The sequence below is a fragment of the Typopeltis vanoorti genome, chromosome 21 (assembly GCF_054136105.1).
Source record: "Typopeltis vanoorti isolate ZY-2024b chromosome 21, IOZ_Tvanoo_1.0, whole genome shotgun sequence".
Classification (NCBI taxonomy): domain Eukaryota; kingdom Metazoa; phylum Arthropoda; class Arachnida; order Uropygi; family Thelyphonidae; genus Typopeltis; species Typopeltis vanoorti.
The window spans coordinates 63,141,277-63,157,236 of record NC_143569.1 but is presented as its reverse complement, the minus strand read 5'-3'; the positions used below and the strand labels follow the sequence as shown (position 1 = coordinate 63,157,236).

Genomic DNA, 15,960 nt, shown 5'->3' with positions numbered 1-15,960 from the left:
CAAAGAATGAAAACAGAAAGATTACCAAAACAAGCCTTAAAGTACAAGCCATTAGGAAAAAGAAAACCAGGACGTCCTCTTAAACGATTCAACGATGACTTCTAAGGCCGGAACAGGCCATACTAGGCCTAAATCCTTGATACGTATGATGATGATGATTTCAACGGAGATGAATGACATTAATTTAGCCAACCAAACTGTATTCTTATTAGCTTAAACCAAAATAAAAAAATGATGGTACAACATGACAGAATTTCATGCCGGCTGGGGCATCGCCCAGTTAAACAAGGCCCCGTTGTTTTCGCCAGGGAACTGGGGCAAACAGTGAAAAGTCAACTACTGGAACTAATCGTAAAACCCACCCCAACTCAAGATCACCAGAGTTCAAGATCGGTACTATCAACATAAGAAGCCTGAATGGCAAAGAAATGGAGCTAGCTGAGGAATTGGATAAGTACCAGATCGACATAAGAGTGACTGAAACAAAAAAGGCAAAAACTGGCGAGATCTTTCTGAGCAATAAATACAAAATCTTATATATTCAGGCAATGACAATCAAGGAAAACAAAAAGCCGCCATAGTATTCAACACTTAATACGAGGCTAATCTTGAATGGCAGGCCATTCAAAAAGATTAGAATTTGCTCACATCACTCAAGTAGAGTGATGTGGGCAAATATGAGAATGGGGAAATGGACAATGAGACTTCTTGTAGATAGGCTTATACGTTGGTAACACGACTATTAAATTATTTAAGGAATTTACAACGTATACTTTTTAATTAAAAGAAACTTTAATAAATACCTCCTATATTTCAGTAATGTCACATTGCCATCTTCATGGGAACATACAACTATTACACATGTATGCAGGCACTACAAAAAGCAAATGAAGCAGAAGAGAGAAAACTACTGTTGTTCCTAAAGGTGCCCCCCTAGCAGGCTATATTGGGTTGTCTTGGCTGTTAGGGGGCTGAAGTTCTCAAGATGCAAGCTTCTCAAATTTGGGACAGTCTCATGCACCCAAATTTGTTGAGGTTTGGAAAGTTTTTTTAGAGCTGAGGCTGATTCCATGAACAATCTTTCATATTTAAATTTGCTGCGGTGTATTAATGTGGCTTTCTTCCAATATATTCTGTGACGGGTATCCAGAACATGGTCTGCAAGCGCAGAGTGGCTGTACTGGTGAAACCGGATGTAGTCCTTGTGTTCTGAAATCCTGACATTTGCTGTCCTGCCTGTTTGGCCAAAGTAGGACAGTTTACAGCTGCAAGCTGTAAACTGTCTGGTATACCCGAGGTAGGTCTAGGGGAAAGTGGTTGGTCTTTGGTGGAGCAGATAAAGGATGCCAATTTTTTTTTTATAAGGTTTGTAACAAGAAGTCAGGTCGTATTTTTTTAAGATTTTGGTTAACTTTTCAGAGGTGCCCCGGATATAGGAAATAGTGATGGATTTAGTGTAATCTTTGTTATGAAATGGGGGGGGGGGGTTAACTGGTTTTAATATTTTTTGGATTTTTTCGAGGTTGTAGCTAATTCTGACATTTGCTGTCCTGCCTGGGACATGGTGATGGATTTAGTGTAATGTTTGTTATGAAGGGGGGGGGGGGAATATTTTTTATATTTTAATATTTTTTTGGATTTTTTCGGGGTTGTAGCCATTGGCTAAGAAAGTGTTAAGGATGTGGTTTAGTTCAATGGTAAGGGCATTGTCATCCAAACAGATTGATTTTGCCCTGTTATATAGTGTTTTCATAACCCCATATTCTTGTGAGGGAAGGGGGGAGGGGATTGCTGGTGAATGTACCTGTATGGGTGGGTTTTTGTAAACAGAGAAAACCAAGGATCCATCGGGCTGGCAAATGATTAGAGTGTCTAGGAAAGGGAGACTGTTGTTTTTTCTCTTTTTCCAAGGTGAACTGGATTCTGGGGTGTTGGTTATTTAAGCGTGTTAAGAAGGAGTGGAGTGTATCTGAGCCATGTTGCCAAATAGTGAATACATCATCAACGTAGCAAAGCCAAACAGTGGGTTTTTGTGGGGCTGAGTTCAAGGCTTTCTCTTCACAAGTTTCCATAAAGAAGTTGGCCAGGGGTGGGGAGGGTGGTGAACCCATGGCTGTCTCCCCTCTATTTGATTGTAGAATTTTCCTTGCAAAATGAAATAGCCTGAGTTCATTGTGAACTGAAATAGGGCTGAGATATCGAGAGGAAATTTGGCTTGGATGAGCTCTAAGGTTTCCTTGAGTGGGACACCTCCCTATTCACAAATGCTGATATAAATACGAAAGCCTATTCAAAGAGAGTGCCGAGGCCTTACTTCAATGCCCTAACTTGAACCGAAATGACTGCATATCCTTGTCAAAAATGTGGGAAAATTTGATCCGAATAACACATTAATATTTTTATTCTTTTAATTATTATTATAATTTTTTTTTGTAATAACCTCTAGATTTATAAATCAAGTTTTTTTTGTATGACATTGTGAACTTATACATGTTTTATTTCTGCACTCTTATGTTTACATTTCTTCAGTGCAATGATATCGTGATTAGAGATGTAACATCACGAGGCTCGTTCTAATTTTAAATAATCAACTGTTTGTATTCTACCTTGTAAAAGTGTTTCCTGTCAAGCCACTGATGATAGTTTATTTTCAAACTGAAATATCTGGCAATATATTAAATAATCTTCTTGTGCTAACGTGTTGATAATTCTGAACATATTCCTGAATGCTAATAGTCTCTAGTCTTTAAGTGTTTTATTTCTAACCTAGCTCTCAGATCCATAAGTTAAAATTGGTGTGAACACTGTCTTGTATACAGTTAATTTAGTGTCTTGAATAATTTCTTTCTTATTCCATATGAATTTATTCAGTTGACTTCCTACCATACCAGTTTTAATAATTCTGTTGTCTATTTCCATATTTCATTTACCATCTTCACTAAATATTGTGCCTAAATAGCTGAAATGTTTTACTAGTCTTGTAGGATACAGTTGATGTTGTCAATGTTTCTGTCTATTTTCATTGTCTTTGTATTTTTATTGCTGATTTTCATTTGAAACCTATGAGGGTTGTTTGAAAATTTTGGTAAATTTCCAATAGACGGCGACAAAATTTGTTCATTCATACCAGTGTCGGTACGTATCATAATTTTCATGACCCCCTGGCAAAATTTTAGCCACAAGCAACGTGTAGTTCTTATTTGGCAAACATTTAAAATCACCGTGTCCACATTTTTCATAAAAATGGAGAAAAAAGAGTTTCATGCAGTGATAAAACACTTTTATTTGAAAAAGTGGATGGCCACGCAGATCAAAGCAGAGTTAGATGCAGTTCATTGTGAATCTGCACCAGCATTAAAGACTATTTATTTTTGGATAAATGAGTTTAAATGTGGTCGTAAGTTCATCAAAGATGAAGCGTTTTCCAGACACCAGACTGAGGTCACTACGAAGGAAATTGACAAAATCCATGGTATCATTATGGAAGACTGCCGAGTGAAAGTGCGTGAGATTGTAGGCATCTCAACTTAATGGGTGTATAATATCCTGCGTGAAAAATTGCACGTGAAAAAGCTATGTGCGCGATGGATGCCACAATTGTTGACTGTTGATCAAAAACGCATGCGAAAAGACATTTTGAAGCAGTGTTTAGTGATGTTTAATCGTAATTTGTAGGATTTTTTGCATCGATTCGTGACTGTAGACGAAACTTAGATCCACCAATACACATCTGAGTCCAAGCAGCAGTCAAAACAGTGGACAATGTCCAGTGAAAGAGCACTGAAAAAAAAGCGAAGCCCATTTAGTCAGCTGGGAAGTGATGGCCACTGTTTTTTGGGATTCCCAAGGAATTATCGTGATAGACTATTTGGAAAAGAGTAAGACAATAACAGAAGTCTGTTATGCATTGTTGTTGTTGGACTGTTTTTGAAAGAAGAACTGAAGAAAAAACAGCTAAGATTGGCACACAAAAAAAGTGTTCTTTCATCAAGACAATACACTGTCCCACACATTGGCAAAATTGCACGAATTGAGGTTCGAATTGGTTCCATATCCACAGTATTCTCCAGAAATGGCCCTGTGTGACCTTCTTGTTCCCGAACTTAAAAATTTGGGTCAGTGGGAAAAAATTTTTTTCAAACGACGATGTCATCAAGGCTGCCAATGATTATTTTGCACAATTTGACAAATCCTACTTTTTAGATGGGATGAAAAAATTAGAAACTCGCTGGACCAATTGGATAGATCTCGATGGAGACTATGTTGAGAAAAAAGGCGATTTTTTCCAAAAAAAAATGTGTTTAACTTATTTTTTTTTACCAAACTTTTCAAACAACCCTCATATTACAAAGTTATTCAATTTAGTTAGGGAATCCTGCCAATTTGTACTGGATTTATTCAGAATGAGCTAAGATTAACATCACCAATTTTGATATCAAATTTAATACCACCACTTTCCTTCATAATGTGATCCATACAGATGATGAGATAATGTACACATGCTTGTGGCACACCTGATTTTACTTCAAACCATCTTCATGTATCTCCTTCAATGCTAACTTCTGACTTAGTTTAAATAGAGGCTATGTATTACTTGTTATTATGTCACATTTACACCATATAATTGTAGCGTTTTGAAGAGCTTTCCTCTTGGAACCTTGTCATATGCCTTTTCCAGATCAACAAAACTCAAATCTAAATCATTGTTATATTACCATATTACCAAGATTTCTCAACTATTTGTCTTGAAGTGAAATTCTGATCCTGGCAATCTCTATTTGGCCTGAATACAGCTTGTTCTTTACCAAGCCCCGATTCCACAATTTTTCTTAGCTGTTTCTCAAAAAGTACCATAACAGAAATCACATATGATAAAGGTGACATGAAAACTGAAGATAATGATATTCTAGATGTCTGGGTAATTACTTTCAAAGACTTCTAATTAAACAAGCAACATTTAATTAGCAGTCAAGAATCCATGTCCATACTTACTACTTGAAGTAGAAAGAGTTATCAAAAACCCTGAAATGTGGAAAGGCAGCTGGAGTATATGAAATTTAGCCAGAAATGTTCAAATATGGAGGTATAAAAGTTTCACAGTGGTTGAATTGCATAATTCAGAAGGTATTTCCCTACTGACTGTTCCTGTAGGGAAATACCTTCTTGTTTCCTTTTTTTTTATAGATGCTACTATAAGAGTCTATAAGCTACTATAAGCTCTAATCCTCTGACCAGCCACTATAAAACTTTTATAAATCAATATTTGAGCATTTCTGGCCAAATTTTATCTACTCCAGCTGCCTTTCCACATTTCAGGTTTTTGATGACTTTTTCTATTCAAGTATGGACATATATTCCTGACTGCTAATTAAACATTGTTCAATTAGAAGTCTTTAATTACCCAGACATCTAGAATATCATTATCTTCAGTTTTCATGTCACCTATATCATATGTGATTTCTCTTATGGTACTGTTTCCTCCATTTCTAAGATTTTTCCCATAGCCTCCAGAATATGTTGCGATCGTCCTATATTTATTTATTTTCTATGTTCTTACCAAAATCTTCCCATGACTTTTGTTTAGCTAGTTTTACACAGTGTTTGCTTTCTCTAACAACATGGACATATGCACAAGATAGGACGAATTGGAGAATAATGGCCACCAACTTCCAGATTAGATTATTACTGGCACCAGATGAATGGATTGGGATATGACAATTATAAGAAAAATGAATATTACGAGTACAACATAAAAGTGGCTTTTTACCTTTACAAAAATATCAAGATTGCTACATCCACCAAAACCTCCGCATCACCCAATGAAAACTCCAGCGTCTACAAGATTCATTGTTCTTGTGGCATTTGTTATTTAGGCAAGACAGGAGAGATCCACATGTCTGAACACATAAAAGTAAAAAAAAAAAAAAAAAGAAAAAGAAAAAGGAAAAAAAGAAGGAAGAGCATAAATCAGGCCTGCCTTTCCACATAACTACTACTGGTCATCGAGTACTTTCCCAACAAACAAAAATGTCATATATTGATCGTAATTGTTTTAAAAGAAACTTTAAAGAAGCCTCGCAAATGCTTAGGATCCCTACCACAATGCAATAAAAATCAGGGCCTAATTTTACATCAAGTATGGCCTGCTTTCATCAAAAATTTAACTGCCATGGACCTAGGATATAATACAACATGCGGGATATCACAGAACGTGATAGCAACAACTAGCAATGTTCCAACACGCATACAATGACAAATGTACCATTTGTATTCTGGTTATCAATTATATATAACAGTTGTGAAGTTATCAAAAACATCTAATATCATCATCATCATCAAGTTCCTGATATATATACCGTATATACCCTCACGGGACAGAGTGTACATGATGGTACTACATTAAAAATTACATCATTACTAATTTCCTATCTACAATTTTCCTCCAAATCAGTCTAGTACCTGTCAAGACTCCAACATTATCAGAACTTATATTTCTATCTTCTAAGGCACTTTTTACTGTATCAATCCACCTATACCTTGGTCTTTTTCCTGCCAACCTTGCAGAGAACACTTGTTTTGCTCATCTTTCCGCAACCCTTTCTGTTTAAGTGACCATATTAGCTGATATTAGCTCGGCTAATGCCTGGATGCTGACAATGTCAAATTTTATCCTAATATCCTCGTTTTTAATATGATATTACCATTGATGCCATCTGTTCATGCCTCTAATCTTTCTCAGGACTCTCATATCTGAGGTCTCTAGTCTTTGGTCAAGTATTTTACTTTTCACCCAGCACTCAGATCCATAAGTTAAAATTGGCTTGAATACTGTATTGTATACAGCTCATTTAGTGTTTTGGCTAATTTCTCTCTTATACCATATAAATTTATTCAGTTGGCTTCCTACTACACTAACATTGTTGATTCTGTTGCCTATTTCCATATTTAATTTACTATTTTCACTAAAAATCGTGCCTAAGTAGCTGAAATGTTTTACTTGTTCTATAGGTTTTCCATTCACAATGCAGTTGATATTTTCAATGTTTCTGCCTATTTTCACTGTCTTTGTCTTTTTAATGCTGACCTTCATACATATCTATTACAACAGTTATTCACTTTAGTCAAGGAAACTTGCAGACTTGTAGCAGATTTATTTAGATGCATAATATCATCTGCAGGAGGAGGAGGAGGATAGTATTCAGAAGCAGCCATAGTATTCAACACAAAATACGAGGCTAATCTTCTTGAATGGCAGTCAGTCTCAAGTAGAGTAATGTGGACAAATATGAGAATGGGGAACTGGACAATGAGACTTATTTGTGCCTATGGTCCCACAGAAGGTTCTATTAAGGTAGAAGTGAAGGAATTTTTTGACGCTTTAGAAAAAGCAACTGACACATTGAAAATGGAAAAGTTGGTCCTTGTTGGGGATCTAAAAAGCTGAGTAGGAAATGATTGCGAGACATACAAAAATATTTTGGGAAAATTTGGAGAAAAGAGCAAACCTAATAATAATGGAAAATATCTGTTGAATTTCTGCTCAGGACATAGACTGGTTATTACTAACACCATGTTCCAACATAAAAATGTGCACAAATTCACATGGAGAGAAGAGGCAAGGAATAAGAAGAGTCTCATTGACTATGTTATTGTTGATAGTGATGTTTTCTCCCTGGTGCAGGACACCAGAGTATGCAGAGGATTTGAAATTGAAAGTGATCACTATTTAGTCTTGAGCAGAATAAAATTGAATTTCATATTGAAAAGAATAACATGTAAGAAAGTTTTAAAGCGAATAAAAGTTGAGCAGCTCTCAGATGTGAACTGTAGACTAAAATACATAAAGATTATTGAAGGAAAAATGAAAGAGTTTGAGAACAGAAACCAAACCTTGGAGATTCAGTGGCAAGCCTTGAAGAAAACCCTGATTAATTCAACCAGAGAGGCATGTGGTGAGGTTGTCTGCAAGGATAGAAAAATCAGAACTCCATGGTGGACACAGGTAGTTAAAGAGGCAATGAAAGAAAAGAAGAAAGCCTATCAAAAGTTCCTGGCAAATAAGTCAGCTTGTGCTCTTACAGAATACAGAGACAAATGAAAGAATGCTAAACACTGTGTAAAACTAGCTAAACAAAAGTCATGGGAGGACTTTATTTTTTATATTCTTGACATTGGCAAGAATATAAAAAATAAATATCAAGAAGGTGGCAAAATATTCTCGAGGTTGTTGAAGAAGCTTAGGAATGGAGGAAAGAGTGCTGTAAAAGGAATTAGAGATGATAAAGGTGACATGAAAACAGGAGAAAAAGATATCCTTGAAGTATGGAGTAGTTACTTTGAAAAACTGCTAAATGAAACAAGCAGTGATGACAGCACAGTCATAAAAAACACTGACCAGGCATGCAGTCAGGAATACATATCCATACTTGAAGTAGAAAAAGCCATCAAAGGCTTGAAATGTGAAAAGGCAGCATGAGTAGATGATATTCGACCAGAAATGCTGAGGTATGGTGTATAAAAGTCTTACAGTGGCTGCACTGCATAGTTCAGAAAGCCTGGACAGAGGGACGAATTCCCGATGATTGGAGTAGAGCTCTCATAGTACCCATATATAAAAAGGGAAATAAAACTGAATGTGAGAATTACAGAGGTATTTCTCTACTGAGTGATCCTGGCAAGATCTATGCAAGTATACTTGAGAAACGGTTGAGAAGAATTGTGGAAGAAAAGCTTGGTGAAGAACAAGCTGGATTCAGGCCAAATAGAGGCTATCAGGATCAGATCTTCACTTTACGACAAATAGTCGAGAAAGCATGGGAATATAACAAAGATTTGTATTTAAGTTTTGTCGATTTGGAAAAGGCATATGACAAGGTGCCAAGAGAGAAGCTATTCAATATGCTGCAGTTATATGGTATCAATGGGGCATTATATCAAGCAATACTTAGTCTTTATTTGAGTTGTAAGTCAGCAGTTAGAAATAAAGGAAGTACAGGAAGATGGTTTAATGTTAAATCTGGTGTGAGACAAGGATGTACATTATCCCCTCTGTTATTCATTATCTATATGGATCACATTATGAAGGAAAGTGGTATTAAACCTGATATCAAAATTGGAGATGTTAATATCAGCTCTTTGCTTTATGCGGATGATGTTATACTTCTAAATAAATCCACTACAAGTCTGCAAGATTCTCTGACTAAATTGATTAGCTGTTGTAATAGATATGGTATGAAGGTCAGCAATAAAAAGACAAAGACAATGAAAATAGGCAGAATCATTGAAAATGTCAACTGTGTTGTGAATGGAGAACCTGTGGAACAAGTAAAACATTTCAGCTACTTAGGCACGATTTTTAGTGAAGATGGTAAATTAAATATAGAAATAGACAACAGAATCAGCAAAGCTGGTATGGTGGGAAGTCAATTGAATAAATTCATATGGAATAAGAGAGAAATTAGTCGGAACACTAAATTAGCTGTATACAAGAAAGTGTTCAAACCAGTTTTAACTTATGGATCTGAGAGCTGGGTCAAAAGTAAAACACTTGACCAAAGACTAGAGACCGCGGATATGAGAGTCCTGAGAAAGATTAGAGGCGTGAACAGATGGCATCAATGGCAATATCACATTAAAAATGAGGATATTAGGAAAGAACTTGACATTGTCAGCATCCAGGAATGCGTTAGCAGAGCTAATCTCAGGTGGTATGGTCACTTAAATAGAATGGGAGAGGAAAGATTAGCAAAACAAGTGTTCTCTGCCAGGTTGGCAGGAAAACGACCCAGAGGAAGACCAAGGTATAGGTGGATTGATACTGTACAAAGTGCCTTAGACGATAGAAATATAAGATCTGATAATGTTGGAGTCTTGACAAGTAACAGACTGATTTGGAGGAAAATTGTAGATAGGAAGTTAGTAATGATGTAATATTTTCATGTAGTACTGTCATATCCTGTACACCTCTTGAGGGTACATGGCAGGAATTTGATGATGATGACATCATCTGCATAAAGCAAATAGCTGACATTAACATATCCAATTTTGATATCAGGTTTAATACCACCTTCCTTCATAATGTGATCCATATAGATAATGAATAACAGAGGGGATAATGTATATTCCCTCTGTTTAATTGTTAAAACTGGTGCTGACACCAATTTTAACATTAAACACCTTCCTGTACTTCCTTCAATTCAACTGCTGACTTACAACTCAAATACAGACTATGTATTGCTTGATATAATGCACCATTGACACCACATAACTGTAGCATTTTGAATATCTTCTCTCTTGGCACCTTATCGCATGCCTTTTCCTGATCTACAAGACTTAAATAGAGACTTTTGATATATTCCATGATCTCAACTATCTGTCGTAAAGTGAAGATCTGATCCTGACAGCCTATATTTGGCCTGAATCAAGCTTGTTCTATAGGCTTCTATTCCACAATCCTTCTCAACCGTTTCTCAATTATACTTGCATATATCTTACCAGGAACACTCTGTGGTTCTGTAATACCTCTGTAATTCTCATTGTTTTATTTCAATTTTTATATATGGGTACTATGAGAGCTCTACTCCAATCATCTGGAATTCGTCCCTCTGTCCAGGCCTTCTGAACCATGCAATGCAGCCACTGTAAGACTTTTATACCTCCATACTTCAGCATTTCTGGTCGAATATCATCTACTCCTGTTGCATTTTCACATTTCAGGCTTTTGATGCCTTTTTCTACTTCAAGTAATTACTCCATACCTCAATGATATCTTTTTTCCTGTTTTCAGTTTACCCTTATCATCTCTAATTCCTTTTACAGCACTCTTTCCTCCATTTCTTAGCTTTTTTAACAGCTTTCAGAATATTTTGTCACCTTCCTGATATTTATTTTCTGTGTTCTTGCCAAAGTCCTACATGAGTTTTGTATAGCTAGTTTTACACAGTGTTTAGCTTTCTTACATTTGTCTCTGTATTCTCTACGAGCACAAGCTGACTTATTTGCCAGGAACTTTTGATAGGCTCTCTTCTTTTCTTTCATTGCCTCTTTAACTACCTGTGTCCACCATGGAGTTCTGATTTTTCTATCCTTGCAGACAACCTCACCACATGCCTCTCTGGTTGAATCAATCAGGGTTTTCTTCAAGGCTTGCCAGTGAAGAAAACTTTCATTTTTTTCTTCAATCATGTTTGTAATTTAGACTACAGTTCACATCTCAGAGCTGCTCAACTTTTATTGGCTTTAAAACTTTCTTACATGTTCTTCTTTTCAATATGAAATTCAATTTTATCCTGCTCAAGACTAAATGGTGATCACTTCCAATTTCAAATCCTCTGTACACTATGGTATCCTGCACCAGTTAGAAAACATCACTATCAACAGTAACATTGTCAATGAGACTTTTCTTATTCCTTGCCTCTTCTCTCCATGTGAATTTGTGCACATTTTTATGTTGGAACATGGTGTTAGTAATAACCAGTCCATGTCCTGAGCAGAAATCAAACAAGTATTTGCCATTATTATTAGCTTTGCTCTTTTCCCCCAAATTTTTTCATACATTTTTGTATGTCAGACAATAATTTCCTACTCAACTATTTAGATTCCCAACAAGAACCAACTTTTCTTTCATTGTGTCAGTTGCTTTCTCTAAGCCTCAAAAAATTTCCTCCACTTCTACCTTAGAACCTTGTGTAGGACCATAGGCACAAATAAGTCTTATTGCCCAGTTCCCGATTCTCATATTTGCCCACATTACTCTACTTGAGACTGTCTGCCATTCTAGAAGATGAGCCTCGTATTTAGTGTTGAATACTGTGTTATCCCCTTGTCCACGCGGTTAGCCTGATGGCTTTGCACTTCACAATCATATGCCTGGGGAAGGAGTGTCCCAGGTTTGATTCCCGTCGAAGACGTGAGGATCTTCCTCAGGCATAGCCAAGTTAGCTGGTCTTGGGTGCGGGCAGTAGGGTTTTTTTCTGCCAGTTTATCTGGCGTTTATCATCCTGCAAGCAGGCAAACCGGCCCTGTGAACACACGCTTCTACAGCCAAAAAAATATACCCCCCCCCCCCCAGCAGAAGACCAGGTAACAGGTTGGCTGGGAGTGGTACTAACAAGAAATCTACGTAACACGCGAACCTGCATAGGAAGCGGGAATAACGCGTAGTGAAAGACGACTATGGCTACCCCTTCTTTTCCTTGTCATTGCCTGAATATAACATTTCGTATTTATTGCTCAGAAAGATCTCACCAGTTTTTGCATTTTTTGTTTCAGTCACCCCTATTATATCGATCTGGTACTTATCCAATTCCTCAGCTAGCTCCATTTCTTTTCCATTCAGGCTTCTTATGTTGATAGTACCAATCTTGAACTCTGGTGACGTTGAGTTGGGGTGGGTTTTACAATTTGTTCCAGTAGTTGACTTTTCGCTGTTTGCCCTGGTTCCCTGCCGAAAATAACAAGAGGCCTTGTTTAACCGGGCGATGCCCCAGCCAGCATGAAATTCTGTCATGTTGTACCATTATTTTTTATTTTGTTAGTTTAAGCCATTAAGAATACAATTTAGTCGCTAAATTGTTAATACACTTTTATTGTGTAATACTTTTATGTACCAGTATCCCTGATGATATAAGTCTTATGACTTATGAAACTTATCAGGTTTTAATAACTTATTTTTATTAAACTCTTTATTTATATTATAATGTGGTCTCAATACCAAAAACTTCCTACAATTCCATGTTTTGTCTCTAGAGCAGGGTTTCCAGATTATGTATGTTGTTATACCTCATGAAACCAGTTGAAAAACTGATGATTTTTCTCTCTCAATCTCTCTGACTAACAGTGGGGAAAAAAAAAAAAAAAGCCTAAATGATACTTAAATACATTGAGTGCAGATTTCAGTTAAATATTTGTTGTTTTATGGTATAAAAACTTGCAGCTTCAGTGCATTACTCTCAAGTAAATACTTGTCACTAATTTACAGTATGAAATTTTCACTCATTTCAAATTAAAAATTCTGCATTTCTGAACACTAGTCAAAGGGATTTGCTGATGATTTTGGTTTCACAATTCCAAAAGAAAAATAACAGTAATGCTGATGTAATGGTAAGGAGTAAGTATGCATCCACCATGTTACTAGTATGCACAGTATTAAATTTCAGTTGTCGTTTGAACTTGCTAAAAATGTGCACATGTAAAAAAAAAAACATGGTTAAGTGTATTTGACCAAGAATTTAATGCATTCCAAAAGAAAAATAACAGTAACAGGTATGGTAAGTAGCACCACAGTAAGAAGAAACCCATTGTACTTGTTTCTGTGCAACTTTATCCAGCTAATTCACATCATTCTTTTTAGTAATTACATCTCCAGAGCCATTAGTCTTTTTCTGCAAAAGTACATGTTTCTCAAGTGTTCATTAATGTAAAAGACATAGAAAGATAACCACATTTTTATATTTATATTGTCTTTTCTGTTAGTAAACTATCTATTTCATGTTAAGAAAGAACATTTTGGCTATTTGCATTCTTTATTTATTAGTCATATTTTACACATAAGTGATTAAACTTCCTAAATATATTGTTCGATTGAAACAGTTTAACATTAATCACAGTTATACATTTAATTGACTAGTTATAGTATGGATATTTTGGCATACGTATTGTGAACTATCTTCAGTTTAGTATATTACAGTGGGAAATTTAAAAATCAAACAACAATGAAGGTACATTGCGAATGGAATCTTTGCTAGTATGCAGTCACGTGACATCCAGGTTAAAAAAACAGTGCTATTAGGATCAAATGAAGTGTGCATGTGTGTGTGTGTGTGTGTGTGTGAGAGAGAGAGAGAGAGAGAAACACATTGATTATACACGGTGGTTCAAAATTCCACGTACAAACTTTGAGGAGAGGTAGAGAATATCAAAATCAACCATATTCACATAGGAAAGCATTGCCGGAAACACCGCCGAAAGGTACTAACAGGGACACAATGATACAGAAATAACACAAGGCAGTAAGTGGTGTAAAAAACTTTATTAGGCATAACTGAACAGTTCAATAGTAGTTGGATACCTAATATGGTAAATGAGGTGCATGTATGCATCTCAGCATTCGTAAAATGACGCATGTTCTTCTTACGATGTCAAAAGCTTGAATGAGGACGCCCCAATTGCTCACCTGGAGAGCTAGAAAACAGCGCCACCTATCACTCTCGGGTGGCGTTTCCAGTCATGCTTTCCTATGTGAATATTGTAGATTTTGATGTTCTCTACCCCCTTCAAAGTTTGTCTGTGGAATTTTGAACCACCCTGTATAATATTAAGAGGTAAGGTTGCTGATAATTTCCTTGAGTTTGTGGAATGGAAAGTCATTCAGTAAGGTTGAGATTAGGGTGATATAGAACTTTAGCACTTTCCTTAAAAAGACATTTACAGGAACATCTGTGTAATAATTTAGTACCATCCCAGAGGATCCTGCAGCCAGTATTAGCAATTCCATAATTCTCTGAAGCACTGTAGGAGTGATATTCAAAGATGAATTTAGAAACAGATCAGCTGTTAGTCCAAAACAGAATAACTGGCAGTTGCATGAAACTCAATATACATCAGGTAGCAGCCGATGGTAAATATTATCTTTTGGAGATGATATTATAGAACTGATTGAATTAATATTCTTGAATGTGATAGAGATACTGAACTTCTTTAACAAATGAGAGATCATCATCATAATCAAATTCCTGATATGTACCCTCAAAGAGTGTATAGGATATTAGGACAGTATTACATGAAGAACTTACATCATTACTAACTTCCTATAAACAATTTTCCTCCAAATAAATCTGTTATCTGTGAAGACTCCAACATAATCAGATCTAATATTTCTGTCTTCTAAGGCACTTTTTGCTATATCAATCCACTTATATCTTTGTCTTCCTCTGGGTCTTTTTCCTGCCAACCTGGCAGAAAACACTTGTTTTGCTAATCTTTCTTCTCCCATTCTGTTTAAGTGACAATACCACCTGAGATTAGCTCTGCTAATACATTTCTGGATGCTGACAATGTCAAGTTCTTTCCTAATATCCTCGTTTTTAACAGGATATTGCCATTGATGCAATCTGTTCACACCCCTAATCTTTCTCTCATATCTGTGGTCTCTAGTCTTCGGTCAAGTGTTTTATTTCTAACCCAGCTCCCAGATCCATAAGTTAAAATTGGTTTGAGCACTGTTTTACATAAAGCTAATTTAATGTTTTGACTAATTTCTCTCTTATCATCATCAAATTCCTGCCATGTACCCTCAAGGGGTGTACAGGATATGATAGTACTACATGAAAAATTTACATCATTACTAACTTCCTATTTACAATTTTCCTCCAAATCAGTCTGTTACTTGTCAAGACTCCAACATTATCAGATCTTATATTTCTATTGTCTAAGGCACTTTGTACCGTATCAATCCACCTATATCTTGGTCTTCCTCTGGGTCATTTTCCTGCCAACCTGGCAGAGAACACTTGTTTTGCTAATCTTTCCTCTCCCATTCTATTTAAGTGACCATACCACCTGAGATTAGCTCTGCTGACGCATTCCTGGATGCTGACAATGTCAAGTTCTTTCCTAATATCCTCGTTTTTAATATGAGACTGCCATTGATGCCATCTGTTCATGCCTATAATCTTTCTCAGGACTCTCATATCTGCAGTCTCTAGTCTTTGGTCAGGTGTTTTACTTCTGACCCAGCTCTCAGATCCATAAGTTAAAATTGGTTTGAACACTGTCTTGTATACAGCTAATTTATGTTCCGGCTAATTTCTCTCTTATTCCATATGAATTTATTCAACAGACTTCCTACCATACCAGCTTTGTTGATTCTGTTGTCTACTTCCATATTTAATTTACCATCTTCACTAAAAATTGTGCCTAAGTAGCTGAAATGTTTTACTTGTTCCACAGGTTCCACATTCA

General features: G+C 36.2%; 1 protein-coding gene across 1 annotated transcript in view; it reads right to left on the bottom strand.

The window, feature by feature from the left end:
* The window catches only part of Cul3 (cullin 3), a 480,205-nt gene that overhangs the window by 349,674 nt on the left and 114,571 nt on the right, over positions 1–15,960 (bottom strand). The window lies entirely within an intron of this gene.